Source organism: Balaenoptera physalus (genome assembly GCF_965194825.1).
Source record: "Balaenoptera physalus genome assembly, chromosome: 7".
Lineage (NCBI taxonomy): Eukaryota > Metazoa > Chordata > Mammalia > Artiodactyla > Balaenopteridae > Balaenoptera > Balaenoptera physalus.
Window position 1 is genome coordinate 114,530,494 of NC_138886.1, and position 25,504 is coordinate 114,555,997.

At 43.2% G+C, this 25,504-nt stretch overlaps 1 protein-coding gene and 1 long non-coding RNA gene across 3 annotated transcripts in view; one reads left to right on the forward strand and one right to left on the reverse strand.

Annotated features, from left to right (window-relative positions):
• The window catches only part of MSRA (methionine sulfoxide reductase A), a 377,340-nt gene that overhangs the window by 292,172 nt on the left and 59,664 nt on the right, over positions 1-25,504 (forward strand). The gene's annotated exons all lie outside the window — the stretch shown is intronic.
• On the reverse strand, positions 5,703-9,703 carry LOC309664126. Its single transcript, XR_014265638.1, has 2 exons — positions 7,552-9,703; positions 5,703-7,500 (listed from the first exon to the last, which is right to left on the reverse strand). It is a non-coding gene; the product is annotated as an uncharacterized lncRNA (long non-coding RNA).

The following is a 25,504-nucleotide window of genomic DNA, read 5'->3' on the forward strand; positions in this document are numbered from 1 at the left end:
TTAAATACAGTATTTCAGCTAGGATAGGATCTATTCTGGAGACAACACAAGAGCCTTTGTTGCTCAAGCAGGTAGATTTATAAGGCTTGCCCTGGTTTAGTCTATATAAAATGGCCTTAGGAGTGGTCCAATCAGAGAAATAACCGGGGCGGGGGTGGGGGGCGAGAGGAGTAGGAGCCCTTACAGTTCAGGGGCAACCGGAGTGAAACAGGGTTTGTTGTCTGCCTGTGAAATTCCCATGGATTTTGTCTCAGCTCCGTGTGGTTCTAAGTTTCTCCGATTGCCCTGCACAGAGCTTCCCAGCCTGTTCCTAAATGACTGCAGAACGCCCGCTTGCATGTCTGCAATGGAGGCGATGTTCATTTAAGGCTTCGAGAAATCAGAGCTTTCACGATTGCCATGAAAGCCAGAGAGCCGCAAGCACCTCAGTAGCGGAGATGAAAGGACATGTGTGTGCATGTGTGTTTGGAACTTAAAGGACAGGGAGAAAAAGAAAAGAGATGTTACCGCTTTGCACTTCCTTCAAAATATGCCTGACTCCCTCTGGTGGGACCATTTAACTCCAAATGCGTCCCCCCCATCCCCCTCGGCCCCTGCCACACGCTCCCCGCTCCCACGACATTCATCTTGGCTTCTGTGACATCTGTTCTGGGCACTGCGGAGCCGTCTTCTCGTTGCCATGGCAGCCGGTGGAGAGAGCCCGCCCATTGGCTGCTAGCGGAGAGGAGAAAAAAAGGCCCGCAGTGTCAGGGGTCGTGTGCCTAGTGCCCGCCTGCCACTGTTTTCAGTCAGCTGCTGGCTTGGCCACATTAACAGAGCACGGGGCAGCGGGCAGAGGCCCGCAGGGACCGCCCGCCACAGCTGTGGACATTGCCGGGGGGAGTGGGGGCCCCCGAGGTCAATGTCATTAGTTTCTCCCTCAAGTGTGAAGTGTGTGAAGGACAAAAGCAGCGCCCGTCAAGAAAAGTGGGCTGCCTTTTCCTTCACCTTGAACTGCTCTGAGCTCCCTTTTCTTTTGTAGTGTTTGGATTGAAATTCGTAGGATGACCCTTTCTACTCCCAGCCGTCCCCATAGTGAGAGGGCCTGGGCCCAAGTTAAGCTGTCAGAATAAAAGCCTCTATCAGATTCCATTTACCTTGACCATTACCCTGTCACTCTAAAACGAAAAGAGGACAGCATTCCATTTCAAAATCGGCACCGGAACCTGATTGTTTTTAAAATCATTTTCCTCTTGGAGCCACCTCTGAATTTCACGATGTGATTGGAATCATAGCTGCGGGTTATCACAGTTCTGGCCTCAGAGCTGTAGGTCACTCGCATCCTTACCTCATGGCCGAGTGAATCTATGCCTCCCGTACCTGATCGCACACCTGGCCAATCGGACAGGTAGAGAGAGGTACAGCCATGAAAGCCTCGCTGGCGGAACCCCAGCTGCCTCTCTTGGGCTCCCTCCTCCGGGTGGGTTTTAGGTCCCCGCCGATGAGTGATGGATGGGGTGTCCTGTGCGTCAGCTAACACCCGGGGCCTTCAGTCTCCAGGGTCTGGCACCAGTTGGGATTTGGCTGTGGATGGTGACCTTGCCCCCTGGGCCAACACTGACAGCTCCAGTCAGCATAGTTGAGGCTGGAGAAGGAACTTTCACGAATATTCTCTCATCTGCTCCTCCCGTGTGTGGTTCCTGCTTCACAGGAGACTGAAGCTGGTGGTTTCCAAGGTCACACCACTTGTGAATGGGTGAGCCCAGAATGCATACTTCAGTTCCTTGCTTCCAAACTCTGTGCGTGCTTTCTCCGTCTGTCACACGGCCGCAGTGGGCCCCTGGATGTTTAATGCCCCTGCAGATTTATGTATGGGGAAGGTAGCCTCTGATGAAGGCCATTCCTCGCATCTCTACTCATGCTTTGTCATGCCTGTTTTACACTCGGGAAGAATGTGTCATTGGTGTTTAATTTGTCGAGATCAGGGGCTAATGGCTTGAGGAATTTTTTTGTTCCTTGTGGCAGCTGCTTGTGGTTATAATCTGACTGAAAGCACTGTATACATGTACTTTAACTGAGCGAAATGCTCCCGGCTGATGACAAGGAGGGGATTTGTGCCAGGACCAGTGGGACAAAGTTAAAAATTATTGTCCCCTCTGCTTCCCTCTCTCAGACTTATTTTGGTCCCTTATTTATTTTGGGATGGTTTGGGCTTTATCAGAATAGAAATTGTAGGGGAATTCCCTGGTAGTCCAGTGGTTAGGACTCCAAGCTTCCACTGCAGGGGGCATGGGTTCGATCCCTGGTTGGGGAACTAAGATCCTGCAAGCTGCGCAGCACGGCCAAAAAAAAAAAAATAGAAATGTACCACAAAATCATGATGGAGAAGGTCTGTGTTATTAACGTCTGCCTCTCTGCCATCTTTGCTCACCCCTTTTGGCCTGAATCTGGAAGTTTGAGGATTTACTCATAAATCTTTGAAAGAACTATGGAACAGAAAAAAAAAAAAAAAAGTCCTGTCACTTCCCTGTCTTTTTGTATGATTATAAGAGAGCTATTGCTTCTGCAAGTTGGTGTAACCAGGACTGTTACACGTTGCCAGTGGTTCACGTACTAGTCTTTCTATCCGTGTGCTGATCAGGCCAGGAAAGTGAACAAACACTGCATCAGGTTGGAAACGAGGCTGAGAGTCCCCCCGAGCTTACTCTCAAATCCAGTGTCCTAAGTCACTAGAGGCTATTAAACCTACCAGCAAACTGAGTTCTTTCCTTTCCTCTCTCTTAGACTGGGTACAGCACCCACTTAGGGAAAATTAAGCAAAATTGAGAGCCTTTGCATTTCTAGAAATAGGACCTTAACAAGCATTCAAAAGAATGTGCTTTAGTGGCAAGAATGCTAGAATATTTCACATTGCAACTCAAATGATGCTTTTAGCAAAACTTGAGTGAAGTTACTTTGAGTAATATTTTGCCCCAAAAGATAGGATCAAGTGTATGGAGTAAAAATAGAAGGGGGTAGATTTTGACTTACAAAACCTACAAGCAACTGTTCTTCCGATTGCACTTTCCACTTACCCCCAGCTTTCACTGCTAATCCTCCAATTACCATCCTTGATCAGTATTTATGAGGCCATAAGAAAAAATGTAGTGAGAAACAGGTTTAACAGTGAGTTTTCCAGAGAGAAAGTTAAGTAAAAGCCAGAGAGGTTCCTGGTGTCCCATTTAAATACCTGGAAAAGAAATCGGTCTAAACTCCCTGAATTGGTAAGAAATCTCCATGGCCTGTGATCACAATTTACTAGAGACAGGAATAAGACCACTAGACATCATTACTCCTGCTGCCCACTCTACATCAGAAAAATGGCCAGGCTTCCTTTTTTCCCCATTTTCTTATCTTTAATTTTAGACTCATCTATCTGGAGAAATTTCTCTGAGATATTTAGTTCAACATTATTTAGCCACAGGATGTAGATTAATGGTTGTATAAAATGACCCTTAATTTCCTCACTGAGTCTCAGAACGTATAACATAACGATGGTGAGAAACTATAGACTGGGGTTAGAGCTTGATGTTTTCTCAATAGAGATTTATCGGGCACCCACTGTATACCAGGAGGCTAAAATGACAGCATTTGTTTTTAATCTAAACACTAAGCTCTTGACACCTTATGTTCTTTGAATGTTGTATAGAATATCAGTTTCTTACTGGACAATAAACTCAATGTACAAAATCCTCCAAATGTAGATCTAATGTTTGTTTTATTTAGGCATTCTCATTTCCTTAAGGAAAGCACCAGACCCCTTGTGCCACAAGGATTCATTAACAAGTTTAGAAACATATTTACCAATACGAACACTTTATTACAAGTTAGCAAGATTCAGTAGGAAAGAAAAATAATTGTGGGAGGAAAAAGAACCTGCTTTCAGGGATATCATTGTGCCAAAGACAATTGAATGAAACTCTAATTTATTATTTTTGTACATATTCGCCCAAAGGGTGTTGTTTGGTGTCAGGAATCCACAGAGATTAACACTCAAGCACTTGTGATAGGAAAATGGTATTCAGCAAAGTGCCCTTCTTTCTGCTAAATCAGTTTGTAAAGTGGCCCGAAAAAATGCACACTTTCTTTGTTATGACAGCATGGCTTTGTGTTTCTTTTGGTTTTTTTTTTCATTTTTGGGGCAATCTTTATATTAAGCCATTTATTTAATCTTCTTAATAATTCTATAAGGAGAGTACTATTATTATCTCCATTTTGAAGATATGGAAAATGAGGCACAGAGAGGTAAAGCAACCTTCCCGAGGCCAGACAGCTAACAGGTAGCAGTGCCACCCAACCTGGCTTAAAAGTCTATATGGCTTTGAGTTTCTGATGCAAGACTAATAGGACGTAAAAGTAGAGGTAAATTAGGAGCCTAGGAAATCAGGGGTTGGGGGTTGATAAAAGGTAAATGAACAGTAGGGATATTCAAAGAGCAGTGGAAGAAAAAGTATCCTTAGGTAGGAGGTAAAGGCAAATAGGATGTGTTGAGGGATCAGGTGGGACTAAGAAAGAAAGTCCAGGCCACTGTGTGTACGCTGTGTGAAAAAGGAATCTAGGAACATAGACCTGGATAGAGAAATAGAGCAGAAAGTGAAAGGTGGGCCAGAATCAGTGTTTTCCAGTAGAAAGAAACACGACGTATTTTAGGATTGAGAGAACGCTGGAAAGATCACACAGACCAAAAAATGTCTATCTGAGCAGAGTCTTCAGTGCCCAGCCCTGTCCATATCAATGCCACGAGGTTGTTGAACTAGATTTTGGTGATTGAAAAGAATTTGTATCCCAATCCTATTTACTGTGGAAAAACTGTGAGCCATCACATTGGGAATTATTCAGCCTACTTTACAGAGTTGTGAGGATTATATACGATCACATTTCAATTCAATTCCCAAGTATTTACCAAGTACCTGCGTGTTGCAGGGGAAGGACGTGATGGAAATCCACATAAATCAAACTCTAAAAGCGTGTATTCAGGGCTTCCCTGGTGGCGCAGTGGTTGAGAATCCGCCTGCCAATGCAGGGGACACGGGTTCGAGCCCTGGACCAGAAAGATCCCACATGCCGCGGAGCGACTAGGCCCGTGAGCCACAACTACGGAGCCTGCGCGTCTGGAGCCTGTGCTCCGCAACAAGAGAGGCCGCGATAATGAGAGGCCCGCGCACCGCGATGAAAAGTGACCCCCGCTTGCCGCAGCTAGAGAAAGCCCTCGCACAGAGACGAAGACCCAACACAGCCCCACAAAAATAATAAATAAATAAATAAATAATATTAAAAAAAAATCTATAAAAGCATGTATGTAAGAAGAATACATGTGTATGGATAACTGAATCACTTTGCTGTACAGCTGAGACTTTGTGACTCAACTATACTTCAATTAAAAAAAAAATAAATAAAATCTAAAAGCACGTCTGCCTGACAGCTCAGAGCCTGGGAGAGCATTCTGCATCAGCTTGGCTGCATTTATTGACTGAGTCTCCAGTTAGCTTCAGGTAGGGAGCAAGGCTCATGATGTAATAAAAATACTATTTTTTCCAGGAAAAAAAAGGCAGAGAAGAAAGCCAGCTAGTAGTGCTGGTGTGGAAAAGGCTTTCAAATGTGAAATTACTTATCCAAGTAATGATATAGCTGTTTAAAAGCCAAGCTAGAAGTTGACTGTTTGTAGGGCTCTATGAATTCTGGAGTCCCACCCAGACCTACTGAATTAGAATCTTCAGGGGTGGAGCCAAGAACTGTGAAGTTTTTAAAACCCCCCCAGTGATTTTGATGCGCAGCTAGGTTTGCGAAGCTCAGCGTAGTGGATGAGTCCTTAGTCTTTGGCGTCCTTAGTCCTTAGTTCTCTGACTTAGGGCTTAGTCTTGGGTGTTTGAGCCTGGATGACTCACTGAACCAGTCAGCTTCAATTTCCTAATCTACAAAATGGATCTAATCACGTGTACCTGGGAAGTTTTATCGTATACAATAAATGAGCCGGCACGTACCAAGCCCCTGGTTTGCAGGAGGGCTTGATCAGTTGTAATCGTCTTCTCTGCTCTGGGGCATCCTGGCACCTTGTCCTCAGTGTATACTGAGATCTTGAGTTGCATCAGCAATTGGCATTGGAGGCAAACGACATGCTCAAGAGATTCGACCCTGAACACTCACGTGTTGCTGAGGAAGGGCTGGGCCAAGACAGTTGCTGACTGAGGTAGGTTGATGACTCATTTTCCACCATTGCATTTCCCCCCCTGATGTAAGCTACTCGCTCCCCCCGCCCCGGGTGCCCTCCCATCCCACGAGGTGCTCTGCACACAGCTTTCTGTCCCACTCTCCTCCTGTGCCGTGTGAGTTGGCTGGATCTGCTCAACTCAAGGAATTAAAAATGGCTTGTTAGTAATCAGCTGCACCAAAGCAAACAGCTCTTTTTGTTCTTGAGTTCTGTTCTCTAGTGTTTGAGATTTTAGGCGATTTCGTGTCCATTGTTCTTACAGGCGTGACCTTGAGCAGCGATTCTCAGACTTTTTGGCCTCAGGACCTCTTTAAACTCTTAAAAATTATTGAAGGCCCCAACGAACTTCTGTTTTTGAGGGTTGTATCTATTGATATCTACCATATGAGAAATTAACACTGAGATTTTGAAAACACAAGCACACATTCCATTAGCCATCAGAGTGATGTTGTCATCACGCTTCATGTAGCTTCTGGAAAATTCCACCTCCACTTGTGAGAGAATGGGAGTGAAAGAAGGAAATATATCTTAGTATTATCATGAAATAGTATTTGGCCTTGTGGACCCTGGAGAAAATCTTGGGGTCGGGGGGTGTTCAGGGGTCCCTTGACCACCCTGAACTGTTGATGGTGAGTACTCAGGGTATGTCGTGTATCAGAGAAGCACAGAAATGAAAGCAGAGGACACTGAACCACTCACCGATACAGCTGGGAAGGCAGCTTCAGGAAGGCCTCAGAGCCCAGTTGCCAAACTGAGCTTATGACGTAGAGCTTCAACCAGTGGGCTTGCCCTGTGTCTCAGGTTAGTGGCTTAGGGCCCAGGCTCGAGTGAAAGGTGGCTGGGTTCCCGTCCCAGCTGTGCTCCTTGTGACCTTGGGCAAATTTCTTAGCTTCTGTGGCCTCAGCGTCCTCACATGTAAAATGTGGATCATAAAAATACTTACCTCATAGGCTTGCTGGGAAAATTAAACAAGATAATGTATGGAAAGGGACAGGCATCTTGTACAAGCATCCAATGAATATTAGCCATAACTACACTCCCATAGAACCCCCCAACTTGTTCATCCCTTTTATATTGCTCTTTTAGCTTCACAACAATGACTTCTTGGAGGTGTACGTTTGTAATAGGTAGCGGCCAGCACTCCGGGGAATTACTGCAGCTTTTCCCCAGCTCTTGTCTCAGTTGCTCCTCTTTCTGACAACACCCAGGCTGGCTCAGGAACCGAGCAATGCGAGGGGATTCCAGGCTGCACGGTGAATGCCGTCTCTCTCTGCCTTCCCTTCAGGCTCTCTCTGCCTTCCCATCAGGCTGCCGTCTCTCTCTGCCTTCCCATCAGGCTTCCCAAGAGCTAAAATCAGATATGATGAGTTTACATGTCAGACCCAACAATCCATGCTGTACATCATGCTGGCGTGATCAGTATTTTCAAGGTGGTATGAAACTCGTAATGAGCCAACGAATAGTATTATTACAGCTGAATAAACTGAAGCATGATTTATGATGATTAAAATTTGTTTGTAGCATATGTTTGTCTTTTCTTTTTTACCCCTAAGTGGAATGTGTGTTTCTGTAGCACCATCCATGTTGCCAGTTGCATTCCCAGACCACTTTTTAATTGTCTACTAATCAGTTCATGGGAGAGCTCAGCGATGGTAGGTGACCCAGTTTTCCTTATTTGACAAATGTAAATGTAACGCTTCGTTCCTTGTGGGGGGAGGTCCCTGGTGGCCCTCACGTACAAGTCAACAGATTTCTGCTGCAAAAAATGTTAATATTGTTTTTAAACACTATAGGTGAATATGAAGACTTTACTGACAAACAAAAGATTTAAAGTGATATCCTATAAATAACTAGTGTGATGTATCCAACCAAATGAGATAATCTCCAAGCCAGCTCAGACCCTGTTCAGCACATATGTGGGTATCAATAATGAATCAAGAAATGAATTCATCCTCAGTCTTTCTGAGTGTCTCTCTGGGAGACACCTCTTGTGGCTCTGTTGGTCGGACCCAAAGGTCTTTGAAGATAGAACACTCTGTAGTCCCAAATGGCAGCATCATGCCTAGAACTGACATGTGATCGTTATCTCTAAGCCGTGGGATTGGAGCTTCTTCTTGCTCTTGCTAGGGAGGTAGCGTGTATCACCTAAAATGTATTGGCTTTGGATGGGAAGACCTGGGTTCTCATCCTGTCCCTTGTACCTACAGTGTGATTGAGGCCAGTGCCTTTGTCTCTCTGGTCATCCTTCTTCCCATGTTTTAACAGCCATCCCCTCTAATGCTGGTCTAGGGAGTGGTGGCTGGTTCCCTCCACCCTCAGGCATGCAAAGCCAGCCATGTCCAATGGGCTTGAGGGGAGGAGAAAGTTGCAAAAAGTGAGAATCAAAAATCATTAAGCAGCTAGACGAGCTGACCACAGTGATTTTGAGTGAATCTGGAACTTGGAATCTCAGGTTTCCAAGGCAGGGAAGCTCAGTTCAGCAACATATTCTCCATTCCTGTGTGAAGTGGTGTACTTCAAAGACCTCAGGTCCCCTCTTGGGCCTGTGAATGACTGGCATGGACAGACTTCTTTTTCCTTAGCATATCAGTTATCTATCACGGAGTGACAAACCACCCCAAAACTTGGTAGTTTAAAGCAAAAAATGATTTTCTATTTTTCATGACTCTGTGGTTTGGCTTTTGTTGATATTTTGCCTGGGCTCATTCATGTGACTATGTTTAGTTGGTGGCTGGGCTCAGTTGGGGCAACTGGGATGTCTGGACCTCTTTCCACTTACAGGGACTTTCCTTCTCCAGGAGGTTAGCCCAGGTTGGGCTGCCTCACAGGGTGATGGCAGCATGCTAAGCCCTGGTGTGCAGGTGCTGACCAAGCCTCTGCTGACTTTGCTGATCTTCCATTGGCTAAAGCACATCACGTGTTCAAGCCCAAAGTTGGGGGGGGGGACTGGCCAAGAGTGTGGGTATCAGTAGGTGTGAGTCATTGAGGCTATTAGTGTGCATTCTACCCCCTCCCCCTTAACCTCAGTCTTTTGATCAGTAGGATGGGAATGGGTTACTAAGAATGGGTTGTATAGAGGGCCAGCCTGGGAGTCAAGAGATGTGTTTTTTTATGTCCAATCTATTTCTAAGTATGTGTGTGATCATAGGCTCCATTTTCCTCAGGAGTAAAGAGAAAGTCTTGGACCAAATGAGCCAAGGGCCCACCTCTTAAAACACACACACACACACACACACACACACACACACACACACACTCCCTTTTCCATCTCCCATGCAATTTGGAAATCAAATGTTCTTGGAAGTATCTTGAAAGTGGTACAGAGCTATACAAATGTAATTTATTATTACAAATAATATTTATGGAGAATTCTGGTAAACGTATTTTCAAAAAACTTGTGATGAGATTGTAAACCTATCTATGAAAATATAGCAGAATTAAAAGAAGCACCTATTCAGAGTCCCATTTCTCTTCTGGTGTTTTAAGTTCACTCTGTAGAAGTTTGGCAAGTCAGGGTGTGTTTGTATAAAGTTAAACAGAATAGAAGGGGACTAAAAGGTCAAATCCACCATTGGGTTGGAGCCTTCGTTCAGAATGGAAGTGTTTAGCTAATTCAGGTTTTCCTTTGCTCTAACCATTTGCCAGCCTACTCTGACACAGGGTCATAATTCAGCCCTTCTCTCCTGTCTTCCTCGAGTTTTGTTTATTTGCTTGGTTCGTTGTGTTGTGTTTGGTTCTACGTGTGTGTGCATTAGGGCAGCTCCAGCGTCACCTCTTACTCAGTGTTCCAAGTTTGCAGAGCCCCCTAAGGGGACCAGGGCATCCGTGGACCCTTTACTTCTCATATGGCGGGCAAAGACTGAGTGACTCAGTAAATGTAGTCTCTTCCCCACCCATCGCTTTGTTCATTCTCTGAAGACTCGTCCTGACAAGATGAGACTAAAGATTCAGAATCAGTTCTCACCTCTGCATGGATGACTTTACACTCAGCATAAACTTTATATTCCTTCTTGTGGCTTTAAAGGTCTTTCGTCCTATGGCTGCTGAGTCCCCACTTTCCTTCGCCCAACTCCCTTCCGGATTCTGCTGACCCTCCACCCCAGCAGGCGTCCACTGCATTCCAGCCCTACGCAATCATGCACTGTTGTGAAAATAAAGGAAGACCACCAACTGTGAACGAGCAACGGATATTCCTTCTGAATTTACTGTAGCGATGGAGGGGGTCGGCCACCATCATTTGTGTTTGGCAGAGACTCGAAGGCAAGCAGGAGTGGGAAGGCTTTAGGTGGAAAAAAGGGAAAGCTTCAGATGTGCCCTGCTTGGAGGCTGTGGACATGGGGACACTGCTGGTGGGCTAACTAGTAGTGGGATATCCTACATGGTTACTTAGGGGGGCATATTTGGCTTTCTCTGGTTAGTCCTAAGTTGGAAGTGGAGGCAAAAATTCATGAAGCTATCAGTTATTAACCAAGACCTGGCTCTTCGGGGCCAGTTGCTACAGGGGTTATTGTTTGGCTTCCTGGGCTGGTTGCAGCAGGTTGTGGACCAGAGCTCTCTTTTCATAGATGGTCTGCACACTGTCCAGCTGTATATTCTGTCTCTCAGCATTCCCCCAACTGAAGGTGCTGGGCTGCTGTTCCTTGTTCTCCTTCCTCACAACCTGTTTCCTGACTCTGTAACTCTGGCTTAAGTCCCCCTCCTATGTGTTTTCATAGCACTGCATTTTTATCATAACACGTATTCCCTTTTATTATAATCGTTACTGGTTTGTTTCCTCTTTCAGTCCAAAAACTCCTTTAGGGCAGGGATTCTGTCTCGTTCGCCTTTGTATCTCCAGTCCCTAGCACAGTCAGCTTATAGTAAATATAAATGTTAATTAAACAAATGATCGACAAATATTGAACACAGCCCAATTTATCTCCCACTTTCCAACTTCTGGTCCACTTTTCCCACTGTTTCATGGATATTTTCAACTGGATACCCCACTTGCATCTCAAAAGTAACATGTCTGCAACCAAACTTTTGATCTTTCTCCCAAGCCAATTCCTCCTCAGGACACCCCCATTCATTAATTCCTACCATTCTCCTAAACACTCTCCCTTGTCCCTTACATCTATCAGTCACCGGTGGGTCTCCTTCATCTTTATCTTTTCATTTCTGTCCATTCCTTTTCATTCCCATCTCAACCCTGGTTCTGGCTTGGACTGTTACCTCAGCCTCCGACTGGTCCCTGGGTTCCAGTCTCTGTATTGTTCCAAAGTCCCACTTTGGTTATGCTTTTCTCTTGTGGAAAACCCTTCTGCTGCCTCATACTTCAGAGCCTGGCATTCAGAGCTCTGTACAATATGATCTTAAATGATTCCATCCACCATAGTGCTCACTACTCCTCAACTCATACCTGACTTTCTGATTAGCTTGTCCTAATTATCATTTCTAGGACCTCCCTTCCCTTCCCTCCTCTATGCTGCCTTTACCGTCACAGCCTAAATGAATGACTAAACATTCCCTGCATCTTTCTGATGGCAGTTCTATATCCTGCCCTATATCGCAGTTATCAAAGCAGATGTTTTCTCTCTCTTACTGGGCTAAGCTCATTGAAACACCCACCCTGACCAGTCTTTGCCTTGTATACAGAGTAAGCACAGAATAAATAGTTGTTGAATGAATCAATGATGCATCTCATCTGTGCATCTAGAAGAGCCCTCACATAAAATTAGTTCATCCGTAGATTGATTTGGGATTGATTAATTTAAACCTACAGTTGAGAGTTCCTTGTAACTCATGGGATCATATAGACAAAGTATCAGAGTAATTGCATATCTGAACTATCAGCATTTACTCGGTCCTTCCTTTCATAGTGCTTGTAAATTGCTTTGTATTTGTGTAAGTGCTATGGCCCTCTCCCCAGGAGATTTCTCTTTTTGAGGTCTATACCAGCACCATAGCCAAATGTCTATCTTCCCAAGTTGTATCCAGAGATAATTGGTTTCTCTTTAATAGAAGTTCAGTTCATACCACCAAGGCATGTAAAATACTGATTTCCTTACTCATTAACACTTTGCAGTTATATGCTGTCCTGGAAAGAGGGATTGGTTGGCAGAATTTGGGACCAACAGGTAGCCGGGATCTGAGAGGTAGTAGGGGAGAGAAGGCCTCTTGAAGCAGAGGAATGCATAACAAAAGGCCAGCATGGTGGAAAAGACGGAGATGGCTGCACTGTGGCTTGTACTATCTGAACAAACCATGTAGAATGCCAGCCTAAGAAAGTGGAATGAAAAGAATGCCTACGAGGCATAGAGGGAACTTTCCTCAACATAATAAAGGCCATATATGACAAATGCACAGCCAACATCGTCCTCAATGGTGAAAAACTGAAACCATTTCCACTAAGATCAGGAACAAGACAAGGTTGCCCACTCTCACCACTATTATTCAACATAGTTTTGGAAGTTTTAGCCACAGCAATCAGAGAAGAAAAAGAAATAAAAGGAATCCAAATCGGAAAAGAAGAAGTAAAACTGTCACTGTTTGCAGATGACATGATACTATACATAGAGAATCCTAAAGATGCTACCAGAAAACTACTAGAGCTGATCAATGAATTTGGTAAAGTAGCAGGATACAAAATGAATGCACAGAAATCTCTTGCATTCCTATACACTAATGATGAAAAATCTGAAAGTGAAATGAAGAAAACACTCCCATTTACCACTGCAACAAAAAGAATAAAATATCTAGGAATAAACCTACCTAAGGAGACAAAAGACCTGTATGCAGAAAATTATAAGACACTGATGAAAGAAATTAAAGATGATACAAATAGATGGAGAGATATACCATGTTCTTGGATTGGAAGAATCAACATTGTGAAAATGACTCTACTACCCAAAGCAATCTACAGATTCAATGCGATCCCTATCAAACTACAACTGGCATTTTTCACAGAACCAGAACAAAAACTTTCATAATTTGTATGGAAACACAAAAGACCCCGAATAGCCAAAGCAGTCTTGAGAAAGAAAAACGGAGCTGGAGGAATCAGGCTCCCTGACATCAGACTATACTACAAAGCTACAGTAATCAAGACAGTATGGTACTGGCACAAAAACAGAAATACAGATCAATGGAACAGGATAGAAAGCCCAGAGATAAACCCGCGCACATATGGTCACCTTATCTTTGATAAAGGAAGCAAAAATATACAATGGAGAAAAGCCTCTTCAGTAAGTGGTGCTGGGAAAACTGGACAGCTACATGTAAAAAGAATGGAATTAGAACACTCCCTAACACCATACACAAAAATAAACTCAAAATGGATTAAAGACCTAAATGTAAGGCCAAACACTATCAAACTCTTAGAGGAAAACATAGGCAGAACACTCTGTGACATAAATCACAGCAAGATCCTTTTTGACCCACCTCCTAGAGAAATGGAAATAAAAACAAAAATAAACAAATGGGACCTAATGAAACTTCAAAGCTTTTGCACAGCAAAGGAAACCATAAACAAGACAAAAAGACAACCCTCAGAATGGGAGAAAATATTTGCAAATGAAGCAACTGACAAAGGATTAATCTCCAAAATTTACAAGCAGCTCATGTAGCTCAATATCAAAAAAACAAACAACCCAATCCAAAAATGGGCAGAAGACCTAAACAGACATTTCTCCAAAGAAGATATACAAATTGCCAACAAACACATGAAAGAATGCTCAACATCATTAATCATTAGAGAAATGCAAATCAAAACTACAATGAGATATCATCTCACAACAGTCAGAATGGCCATGATCAAAAAATCTACAAACAATGAATGCTGGAGAGGGTGTGGAGAAAAGGGAACCCTCTTGCACTGTTGTTGGGAATGTAAATTGATACAGCCACTATGGAGAACAGTATGGAGGTTCCTTAAAAAACTAAAAATAGAACTACCATACGACCCAGCAATCCCACTACTGGGCATATACCCTGAGAAAACCATAATTCAAAAAGAGACATGTACCACAATGTGCATTGCAGCACTATTTACAATAGCCAGGACATAGAAGCAACCTAAGGGTCCATCAACAGATGAATGGATAAAGAAGGTGTGGCATATATATACAATGGAATATTACTCAGTCATAAAAAGAAACAAAATTGAGTTATTTGTAGTGAGGTGGGTGGACCTAGAGTCTGTCATACAGAGTGATGTAAGTCAGAAAGAGAAAAACAAATACCGTATGCTAACACACATATATGGAATATATAAAAAAAAAAAGTTCTGAAGAACCTAGGGGCAAGACAGGAATAAAGACACAGACCTACTAGAGAATGGACTTGAGGACATGGGGCAGGGGAAGGGTAAGCTGGGACAAAGTGAGAGTGGCATGGACATATATACACTACCAAACATAAAATAGATAACTAGTGGGAAGCAGCCACATAGCACAGGGAGATCAGATCGGTGCTTTGTGACCACCTAGAGGGGTGGGATAGGGAGGGTGGGAGGGAGGGAGATGCAAGAGAGAAGAGATATGGGGATATATGTATATGTATAACTGATTCACTTTGTCATAAAGCAGAAACTAACACACCATTGTAAAGCAATTATACTCCAATAAAGATGTTAAAAAAAAAAAGAAAAGAATGCCTATGAAATCTGAATAATCATACGCAATACATGTTAGTTTGTTTTTTTTTTTAATTAATTAATTTATTTTTGGGTGGGTGGGTTTTCGTTTCTGTGCGAGGGCTTTCTCTAGTTGCAATGAGCGAGGGCCACTCTTCATCGTGGTGCGCGGGCCTCTCACCGTCGCGGCCTCTTGTTGCGGAGCACAGGCTCCAGACGCGCAGGCTCAGTAGTTGTGGCTCACGGGCCCATTTGCTCCTCAGCATGTGGGATCTTCCCAGACCAGGGCTTGAACCCATGTCCCCTGCATTGGCAGGCAGATTCTCAACCACTGTGCCACCAAGGAAGCCCCATCTGTTAGTTTTAAAACATGATTAGATAATGAAAATTGTACATGGTAATCATAAATTAAAACAACTACAAATAAAACAGAATACACTTATTGCTTAAATTGCTGAAGTTTATATTTAGAAATTGCTTTTGGTGGCATCAATATTTGCACTGCCAGCGGATTCACCTTTGCTGCCACAGGTTGCAAGGCACCATTTCAGATGGGTTTAATAACATGCACAGTTATTGCGTCCTCTGATGCAATGAAATGTTTCTCTGATCCGCTGTGCTCTTCCCCATTCTCCTTGGTTGCATCATCATATGCTTTTATACGTACTGTTCCCTCTGCCTAGAATAACTTTATCCCTTCTCCATGTTTTTTTTCATTCTTCAAGATTTAATTGAAACCCAACTCTTCAGCAGTGCCACCTCTAACTCCCTTTGACGTTGCCTTCTCCTCTGCAACCACATGACCTCCTGCACATTTGCACCCATGACCGTGGTGATGTACCCTTGAGCGTGTGTGTCTCTCTCTCCCTCTGACTCCTCGACGATAAGGAGGCCTTGCCTTAGTTGCTTTTGTAAACTCCCACCACGCTATGCCTAGCACAGGGCCTGACACTTACTGGAATCAGCAAGCGTTTATTGAATGAAATTGGACTAATACAGGATTGGGATTCTGTTTAGTTAGAGGACAGCTGTCCTCCATTTCTGCTCACTTGACCCTCTAGCCCCACTGCCCTTAATGTCTGTGGCGGCTCACTCCTGAGTTTTCCGTGTGAGGCCCTTGAACACGAGAATGTTAGAGCCCAGGCAGATCAAGGGGCTCTTCTCATATAACCCCCTTGTCTTAGTCTGTTCAGGCAGCTTTAACAAAATACCACAGGCTAGGCGGCTCACCAGCCACAGACATTTACTGCTCACAGCTCTGGAAGTCCAAGGTCAAGTAGCAACATGCTCAGACTCACCTCGGGCCCCCTTCCAGGTGGCAGGCTGCTCACGTGTCCTCACGTGGTGGAAGTGGTGAGGGAGCTCTGTCAGCCCTCCTCTGTAAGGGCGCTGGTAATCACATTCCTCCTCACCTCCGGAGGCTCCACCTGCCAACACCATCACCTTCGGGCTTAGGTTTCCAATATATGAACTTGGGGGTGGAGACAAATATTCAGACCCTAGCAGCCCGCATTTTATAGGTACAAACCCCATTAGGTGAAGGGACTAAAGGAAGGTCACAGGTTCCCTTCAAGTTGCCATTTAAGCTTTTGACTTTGTTAAACAAGCTGCCATAGGAAAATTGGAGACCTAGCTTTTCATTTTAGACTTTATGTTAACTAGCTGTACGATTGGGGCATTCCTCTCCTTTTAAAAAAATCCTTAGTCACAAACCAGTGACTTGTGAGTGGAATTCGGTCTGTAGTCTTCTTTTTTTCTTTTTTTTTTTTAATCTTGAATTTTAATGCTTTTCAAAAGGCATCTGCTTTGCAGTTGGCTGTAGTCTCTGTACTTCCCCGTTGCTCCAGACCAGCACTGTCCCATAGAAATATAATGTAAATCACAAACTGAGTTACATAGGTAATTTAAAGTTTTCTAGCATCCTAATTAAAAACATTAAGAAAAAACCAGAGAAATTAACTTTAATAGTTTATTTAACCCAATATATCCAAAGTATTTTCATGTCAACATATAATTAATATAAAGTTTATTAGTGAGCTATTTACATTTTTTTCTTCTTCTATGCCTTTGAAAAACTTTGTATTTTCTACTTACAGCGCCTCTCCATTTGAACTAGCCACATACTAAGTGTTCAGTTGCCACCTGTGTCCAGTGGTTGCAGAACTGGACAGTCCAGTTCTAGATCCTTCTCACTTAACTCATTTACTGTCCTTACTGCCTCTGAAGGCATTTGAACCTGAAAGCCCTGGATGAGAGGTTCATATAAGTTTCTTTCTGCTTTGACATCCTGTCATTCTCTTGTCAGGGTGAATTTCTCAGTTAAATTAGTCCAGAACCTCCATAGTTGTGTCACCAAATTAGAACTCAGCAGCAGCTACAGTGTTTGAGCCGGAACCAGAAAGAGCCTGTCAGCTTTGCAGGGTCGGAGTTTTGGCCCCGAGCTGAGTGGGCTTGTAGCTGGTTCCTCCTTTGTTCTGGCCCAGGCACGGCGGCCTGTTGCCATGGTGGGCAGCCCCGCTGGGCTGAGCAGCCCCGAGAGCAAGCCCCAGCATCTCACCCCCTGTAGCAGCGCCCACAGAGGCCTCTGCCTCCACCCACAGCAAGAAGCTTCCCTCACGTGTGCCTTCTGTGGATCTCTGCTTGCTCCAAAGCTCACGTCAGACCCTCTTAGCCATTTGCTGTAGTCAGCCTGGCGGGGAAGGGCTAAGTGGGAGCTTCCGGAGCCCACAGAAGCCTTCTCACTGCCTCTCCTGCCGCTGGCTCCCAACAAGGTGACAAAGAATGTGTTTTTTAAACCACCGCACAAAACTATTATTTCCTGTGAATTCTGTGAATTTCCAGCTCCAGAATTGGCTGGAAAGAGAACCTCTTTTAAGCTGCCCAAGCAGGAGAAGGCTGTGAATCAGAAGACATCTTGCCAAAGGCAACTGGAGATGCTTCACTGGAAGTTTATCTCTTAGCAGTGACACTCTATTTCCAAGCTCATCCATTCAAGAGAAAAACAGTATGCTTTTCCTCCCTGTGCTAATCTGTACCCAGAACACTTCGTAATGAATGATGTTTTTTTTTTTTCCTTCTAAACAACAGAGACTTCTATTTGTAAAGATGATCACTATGAAAAAGTCAAAGGTGTCTGTTCAAACCTGGTACTTGTAAAATATCTTCACAAGGAAGAGTTCTAGATGATTAAACTACTTCCGCATTAAGACAGTACAACCTATAAGAACACTTGTGATATGGATTCAAACATTGTTTTACATGATTAGATGTCGGTAAGGCCATGCTTCTTAAGCTTGCATCTACGTAGGCATCACCTGGGGATCTTGTTAAAATGAATGCAGATGTGGATTCAGTAGGTCTGGGATGGGGCCTCTGAGATTGGGCATTTTTAACCAGCTCCCAGGTGAGACCCAGGTTTCAAGGCTATAAGGACTTTGTCTGGACCTTGGATGAACGGTTCAAGGGAAAAGAATCCGATTATGTGGCTGTTGGTTTTGCTGGGAGAGAGACAAGAACTGAGCTGACTTGGGAAGCTATGGCTTGAATGTTTGTGAGCTAAATCGCTAAGATTCGGTAAAATAGCAGGAAATGAGGGGGTTTAGAGAAGGGAGAAAGGGAGCCACACCGAATAGCTTCCTGTTTCCTAATTCATTATTAGGAGTCCACTATTTTGTTTGCTGGTAGTGATGACCAGGAAAATACTCAGCTGAACCAAGTTCTATCCCAGTCGGACAAGATGGAGATCTTGCAGAGTTAATTTAATGAATTTTTTCTGGATCCTAAAATTGTTGTTATATATAAGAACATGTAGATTAAAAGAACATGTAAAATTGTGTGTGTGTGTGTTTATACGTACCCCATGACAAATGTTTTTGCTATTATGTAAGTGAGAAAAATCTTGTGTTTGGAATGAGTTCCATGTTGTGCTTTGGGACCACAAGTTCAGCTTGGGGCAGGGCAGGTGGGTTGGAGAAGGGGAAGGGGCGGGAGGGCAGGAGGGAGCCATCATTCCCAGACAGTTCGTAGCATATTACTTTAATTTTGGTTAAAGCCCGATCTGAGAGCTGGCTTATCAACGTGCAGGAGATTGCAGTTGCAATTTGCTGGTTAGTCTCTGTTCTTTTAATGCTTTCCTGAAGTGCCATTTTGTCTAAGTAAAATGCTCCCTAAAAATACTCAAATATTTTTAGTTGGAGAGTACAAATCAGATTGAGCTGCACATTTCCCTGGTGAGCAAAAGGGATGAGTTTGTGTTCATTAACTCAAGGCCATCTGGTGCAGACACGCAGCAGTCTGCGAATCAAACGTGCATCAAACTCCAGGGATCAGAACCCGCGCCAGACCCAGTGTTTTGGAGAGTCAACAACCAGGGGGAGTAAAAGGGCTCAACTCCCTTTTTCCTTATTTTAAAAATCAGCTCCGCCTTGCAAAATATCAGAGCCACATCGCCTCCTCTTCATTGCCCATCTGAGCCGTCTTTGGAGGGTGCTTCTGCAGTCGAGGTCGTTACCTTCCCCATCTCCCTTTGGGTGGGGGGAGGAGAACGAGAGCCTTAGTATTCCTCCCTCCACTTTGGGCCAGAACCTCGGCCTGCGCGTGCGCCCACACTCACACTCCTTCTCACTGCGAGACAAAGAATGCGGAAGTGCAGCGATGCTCAAGGTAGTTGGGAGAACTGCCCCTCGCAAATAGCCCATTCCTGGAGGAGAGAGCACGTGCTTCTTGCAGCCTTACTAATAAAAAGCCACTCAGCAGCAGCCAGCTTTCTGTTTAAGCGTGCTCACCGAAATATCAATAAAGGAAATAAATTGCTCCACTGATTTGTTACTGATGCCACCAGACCCCTGAATGGAGTGTTTGGAGAACACTTTCCTCCCATCTGTGTTTCCCGTATTGGAAACTGGGTCCATGTGTTAAAACGAGTGGTCAGTGTCTCCAGCAGAGCAGCACAGATGACTTTCCTGTGATCAGATGCAATCTTCTGGGTAGGGTCTGTTCTTTAATACTTTCCCAAGTACCACCTTTCCAGCTCTGCAGCTCTTTTTCAGGCACCCGTGCGCGTTTGACTGAAGAAGATTAAGTAGAGGGGCTGCCCATCCGGAAGGTATGACGAGTGACTCTTCCTCTCTCAGTCTCTGCATCGGCCAGTGCCCTCCCTTCTATGTTCTAAGATGCCAAGCAGGTGACAGAGTTCCATTTGGAAAATTCTTTTGAATCCCACACAGGACAATAATAAAAAGAAATAAGTAAGCAGCTATTTTCCCATGTCTTGTGACATGTCTTAGGAAACTGCATTTCAAAAATCATAAAGAAAAATGATGAGACAGAAGACTTTATTTTATTTTTTTCATGGGAATGCTTATAACAGCTTTATTAATTTGAACCATTTTCCAGTCTCTCAATTTTGCTCATATGGTGATTGGTTTATGGAGAATTTCCAAAATAATTAGTGAATACTCATGTCTATTGTGTATTTTCAGTTACATAAACCCACTTTCTGAGGCACCTTCAACCTAAACATCTTTGTCACCTCCTCAGCCCCAGCACAGCCAACCTCTCCCTTGGGGTTTCTGACATACTCAGGCGGAGGTTTATCACACTGTGTGTCTTTTTTTTTTTTTTTTTAGGGTTTAAAAATTATTATTTTATTTTATTTTTTAACACCTTTATTGGAGTATAATTGCTTTACAACGTTGTGTTAGTTTCCACTGTATAACAAAGTGAATCAGCTATACGTATACATATATCCCCATATCCCCTCCCTCTTGCGTCTCCCTCCACCCTCCCTATCCCACCCCTCTAGGTGGTCACAAAGCACAGAGCTGATCTCCCTGTGCTATGCAGCTGCTTCCCACTAGCTATCTATTTTACATTTGGTAGAGTATATATGTCAGTGCTACTCTCTCACTTCGTCCCAGCTTACCCTTTCCCCCCTCACACCGTGTCCTCAAGTCCATTCTCTATGTCTGCATCTTTATTCCTGTCCTGCTCCTAGGTTCATGAGAACCATTTTTTTTAGATTCCATATATATGTGTTAGCATAGGGTATTTGTTTTTCTCTTTCTGACTTACTTCACTCTGTATGACAGACTCTAAGTCCATCCACCTCACTACAAATAATTCAATTTTGCTTCCTTTTATGGCTGAGTAATATTCCATTGTATATATGTGCCACATCTTCTTTATCCATTCATCTGTTGATGGACACTTAAGTTAGTTCCATGTCCTAGCTATTGTGAATAGAGCTGCAGTGAACATTGTGGTACATGTCTCTTTTTGAATTATGGTTTTCTCAGGGTATATGTCCAGCAGTGGGATTGCTGGGTCATATGGTAGTTCTATTTTTAGTTTTTTAAGGAACCTCCATACTGTTCTCCATAGTGGCTGTATCAGTTTATGTTCCCACCAACAGTGCAAGAGGGTTCCCTTTTTTCTCCACACCCTCTCCAGCATTCATTGTTTGTAGATTTTTTGATGATGGCCATTCTGACCGGTGTGAGGTGATACCTCATTGTGGTTTTGATTGGCATTTCTCTAATGATTAGTGATGTTGAGCATCCTTTCATGTGTTTGTTGGCAATCTGTATATCTTCTTTGGAGAAATGTCTATTTAGGTCTTCTGCCCATTTTTGGATTGCATTGTTTGTTTTTTTGATATTGAGCTTCATGAGCTGCTTGTATATTTTGGAGAGTAATCCTTTGTCATGGATGCAAACAACTTTATATTAATGGAAAGCAGGAAACCCATGTGTAAGAAAATTTGCCCAAGTTCTGTGAGGAAAGCTAAAACTAATTCTTTTTTTCTTTTCAACGGGTTAACTTTTAGAAGTACGTATTGTTCAGTGCAGTGCATTGCAATGCTTCTTATTACAGCCTTACCAGCCCGAGGTGTTGTCATTGTTTTTGATGTTTGCTGATATGATAAGCATAAAACCACACCTTGTTTTGTTTTGCAAATCTTTGGTTAGCACCAGAGTTTAAATTTATTGGCTTTTTTAAAGCCCCGAATAAAGGTTTTCTTGTACTTAGGAAAGCTCATCTTCTAAAATGCAGAGAAGCTAGCTCAAGGTGCCGTTAAGACATTAATTGAATTATAATGTGTTTCCTTTGGACTTGATCTCTAAGTCGGTGGAATCCACATTGTCTGCAAGATCCAAGTATAGAGCACATCTTTGAGAACACACAAGTGAGGATGAGTGAGAGAATCAGATGAGTTTTTAAGTTTTCCAGAGGAAGAAAATTTAGTTTTAATTGTTTATGGCACAACTAAGGTATGTTTATTGTGGAAAACACAGATAAGCAAAAAGAAGAGAATAAAAATTACCTTTAATAATCATATTTTTAAACATTTTGGTATATATGTTCTGTTCCTTTCTCTATGGGAACAAATGCCTTAAACGATAGAATCTTAGTATACATTCTGTTTTGTTACACGTGTTTTCACTGATCAGTATTTCATGAATACTTTTTATACCATTACATGTTATTTTCCTATATATTTTTTTTGGCTACATAGTTTCCACTGAATGGATATACCACAATTTATTTAACCAATCCAGTATTGTTGGACATTTCACAATCATAAACACTGCTGTGGTGAGCATACTTGTAGTGAAATATTTTTGTGCATCCATGATTATTTCCCTGGATAAGTACCGGAAGGGGAATTGCTGCATATATGGGCACGCAGACTTTTTTAGCTTTTGACACATGTGTGTCAACAGCACCATGTCCTTTCTGTACTATGGCAGTGTTACAGAAGAAATGTATTCATGACGTTTGTTGAAGGGGGCCATGGTGGAGGTATAGGGACCACTGCAATGAGGTCTTGCAGTGGGGGAGAGATAGGACTCAACTCCAAATACAGCATGAGCAAATGGGAATTTATAGTCAGGGAACAGAGTGGGGGTCAGTGGATGGAAAATTACTGAGAGGAAACATCAGGGGTGAGGGAGGTTCTGGATAAACCAACCTAACAAGATTCTTGCTGAAGGCAAGTCAGGTGATCAGACATCGCCAGGGGGATGAGGAACCTGATCAGGTGTCATGGGTGATCACGTATTGAGATTGGGAGGTTCTGTTAAACTGACTTAGCAGGAGTCTTGCTAAAGCTGGGTGATGCAGAGATGAACATAGATGTCCGAAAGTCAGGCCTGGTTGGAAAAGAGTTCAGGGGGGTCTGAGTAGAGTTTGGTCAATGAGAGAGTCTATGTCAGCATTTAGCATGCTCTCTGGTAACGTCTTGTTTATTGCCCTCCTTGTAAATCTTTATTAGTTTTAGGGCAGGACCGAGGGTACCTTGTTCGTGAAGCTACAGCACTGAGATACCTTCCCGGCCCCCAGCACCACCTCTGCCTACCCAGCATCGTTCCTGGCACAGAGCTAATTGCAACTTGCATGGAAGTGCTGAGTATTAATGCACATTTGAAAAGAGGCAATGGCCAAGGATGGATGGAGAGGGAGGGGTGAGAAAGTCATTGTCGGAGACTCCTGGGTTTGGTACAAGCTTTATCAGATAGATGTGGGATCTGCCAAATCCGCCGTCAGTTCTTTGATGCTCAGTTTCCTAACAAACGTAAATGAGGTAATTTTAAAAAGATGATCTGTCTGAGGGCATTTCCAGATCTGCAAATTTATGAGTCTTTGATTGTGAGTCATGTGTAAGGGATAGAAAAAGCTGGCTTGAGTCAGGTGAGAAAGATACTGCATTGAAGCTGGAGAAGTTTACCTAAGGGATGAAGTCCTTTAGAACAAAAGTGACAGCAGAAGGGCCTGGGCTGCAGCAGGACAGTCATACTTTGGGCTATCAGGGTGACTTGGAAAGAGGTAGCATCTGAAAGTTGACTGGCTAGAGGCCAGTTTCAGGCTCCTGATGGGCTCCTTCAGAAGGTAGATGATTGGTGGTCCTGGGTGAGGACTTCCAGAAGCAGATAATGGTCAGAGGTCTAGCCAGGCAGATGCCTACATCAGGGAGACCCAACAGTCACAGAAACCCAATTTCTTAGAGATCTGGAGATGACAAGGCCTGGCCTTTTCCCCTAGGAACTGGGATCTTGGCAACAGGAAAACTGGTAAGCCAGGCTAGAAATGAGTTTTAAAGAAAGGCACGTTCAAAATGGTCAGGGTGGGACCAGCAGCCTAGACTGCTGAAGCTCCTTAACTTATCTGGGGAGCTGAGATTAAGTGGTCCCAGCTGTGAAGCTTGAGTCATGGAGCCAGGAAATCCGGACATTCCCTACTCTTAGCTCTTTAGTTGGCAACCTGATCTCTTGGCTTTTTTCTAGATGCTGCAGAGTTTAAAGCATTCTGAACATTCTTTAAAATTGATCCCTGTTGGAATTTTTTAAAACTTTTTTTCATCTTTCTATTGTGAAATAAAACAGGTACAGAAAGCAATACTAAACAAATCCATAGCTTAGTGAATTTTTATAAGGCAGACACTCTTGTTCCCATGAAACTCTGCCAGCCACCCTAGAAGCCCCTCCATTGTCCCTCACAATCAGATCTCCCCTACCCGTCTCAATTTTTATGGCGATCAGTCTCTTGCATTTCTCTGTAGATTTGTCACATTAGTGTGCATTCCTCACTATTATTTTTTACTATATATATATATAAAATTGAAATATAGTTGATGTACAATATTATGTTTCAGGTGTACAGTATTGTGATTCACAATATTTAAAGGTTATACTCCATTTATAGTTATTATAAAATATTGGCTATAATCCCTCTGTGGTACGATATTTCCTTGTAGCTTACTTTATACATAACAGTTTGTACATTTTAATCCCCTACCCCTATATTGCCCCTCCCCTTTTCCCTCTCCCCACTGGTAACCACTAGTTTGTTCTCTATATCTGTGAGTCTCTTTCTTTTTCGTTATATTCACTAATTTGTTGTACTTTTTAGATTCTACATATAAGTGACGTCATACAGTATTTGTCTTCCTCTGTCTGACTTACTTCACTCAGCGTAATACCCTCCAGGTCCATCCATGTTGTTGCAAATGGCAAAATTTCATTCTTGTTTATGGCTGCGTAGTATTCCATTGTGTGTGTGTGTGTGTGTGTGTGTGTGTGTGTGTGTGTGTGTGTGTGTGTGTGTGTATCTCACATTTTCTTCATCCATTCAAGTGTTGATGGACATTAGGTTGCTTCCATATCTTAGCTGTTGTAAATAATGCTGCTAACAACATTGGGGTGCATGTATCTTTCTGAATTAGTGTTTTTGTTTTTTTCAGATATATACCCTGCAGTGGAATTGCTGGGTCATATGGTAGTTCTATTTTTATTTTTAATGAGAAACCTCCACACTGTTTTCCACATTCAACACTGCTATTTTTTAGTCTTGCCCGTTAAAAAAGATACATATTTGAAGACTCTTTTAAAAGCTGCAGCATCCCCTCCATCCCTTTCTTTTCCTTACACTTTTTCTGTGGAAGGACCCAGGAATTCTTAATCTGCAGAGTCCCACAAGCTTCTATACTTGTGGTGCAGTTCAACGTTTCCCTCTGTCTTTTATATTTCCTGCACCCTGGCAGCTGCTTCCAGAGGCTTGACCAGACTCTGGTTCAATCTCTTTGGCAAGGTGATGATGTTTTTCATCAGGAAGCCCATAACATGTGGTTTTCACTTTTTCATGTTAACACTCAGTGATGCTCAATGTCT